Source organism: Microtus ochrogaster, linkage group LG2 (assembly GCF_000317375.1).
Source record: "Microtus ochrogaster isolate Prairie Vole_2 linkage group LG2, MicOch1.0, whole genome shotgun sequence".
NCBI classification, from domain to species: domain Eukaryota; kingdom Metazoa; phylum Chordata; class Mammalia; order Rodentia; family Cricetidae; genus Microtus; species Microtus ochrogaster.
The window spans coordinates 12,383,220-12,384,100 of NC_022028.1; the positions used below are offsets into that span (position 1 = coordinate 12,383,220).

The window sequence follows — 881 nt, forward strand, 5'->3', positions numbered from 1 at the left end:
TTAAAAAAAATAAAACAAAAAAGCCTTCTTCTTTTCCATTAAGCTTAGAGTATTTCTTAAGTTAAACAAGAATCTTTAATGCTCTATGTAGAAAATAAGTTGTACCTAAATGGAAATATTTTGTATATTTATGATTAGGTGCTTAAGAAATGATGAGACATTTAATTGACAACTATCCTATCATGTGCACATTATTACATTTTCTTATGAATCTTTTGCCATTTTATCATTTGCAATTCTTACAAGGAATCATGGGAAAATAACAATACCCTCTGGCAGGTTTGGGGGCAAAGTAACTATCAGTGGGAAAGTGTAGCTGTTGGCTGGACATCATGGGACACACCTTTAACCACAGCACTTAGCAGGCAGAGGCAGGCAGGTCTCTATGAGTTCAAAGCCAGCCTGGGCAACATACTGAGTTCCCGAGTTCTGGGTGAGCCAGTGGTGCTCAGTAGTGATACCATGCTCAGTGGTTGGGTGGAGAGAATTAAAGAAAAGGGAGGAGAGGAGCTCTCTGTTCTCCTTACTGGATGGTTATGTCTGGTGTTACTTTTAGAATGTTTAGACGAAGTAGAACTTTCTATTCCCATTTACTCACATATTTTATTACAAAAGAATGTGCAATCAAACACAGAGCCATGGTGTTAACCACGGTAAGGATGTAGAGAATTGTTTGAGGTAGATACTGATTACAGACTCCTGTGGGAAATAATCTTAAGACCTTGGGTCAAGTTCTTCACTGTTCAGGGAAGAATCCCATCTGTAGAAGCAGAAGGTTTGCTAGTCATATTCTGATTCCACTATCAATTCCTGTGATACTACACGGCTTAAATTGTATTTGCTAGTATGGTTAGCAAATAGAACATTTTTTTTGTTTGTTT

General features: G+C 37.5%; 1 protein-coding gene across 1 annotated transcript in view; it reads right to left on the reverse strand.

Moving 5' to 3' along the window:
- The window catches only part of Col19a1 (collagen type XIX alpha 1 chain), a 319,373-nt gene that overhangs the window by 175,577 nt on the left and 142,915 nt on the right, over positions 1-881 (reverse strand). The window lies entirely within an intron of this gene.